Here is a 235-nt window from a genome sequence, read left to right as displayed (position 1 = left end):
ACGCTTTACGTATATAATTTAGGAGGACGTATCATTTTTATATAAAGCTTTATATAACGACTACAGTCTGACCCCAAAGAAAACGTTTCGTACAATAAAAATACATTTTTTATTTGTTTATTTTTTAAATGAGTATGGAAAAATGACACATTTAGGCTACAAGTGTATGTACAAAAGAAATGAGAAAATATAACTATGATGAGAACCATACGAAAAGGTGTTATTAAAGAAATAA

The sequence above is a fragment of the Onychostoma macrolepis genome, chromosome 04, assembly GCF_012432095.1.
Source record: "Onychostoma macrolepis isolate SWU-2019 chromosome 04, ASM1243209v1, whole genome shotgun sequence".
NCBI classification, from domain to species: domain Eukaryota; kingdom Metazoa; phylum Chordata; class Actinopteri; order Cypriniformes; family Cyprinidae; genus Onychostoma; species Onychostoma macrolepis.
This window is presented reverse-complemented; position numbering follows the sequence as displayed.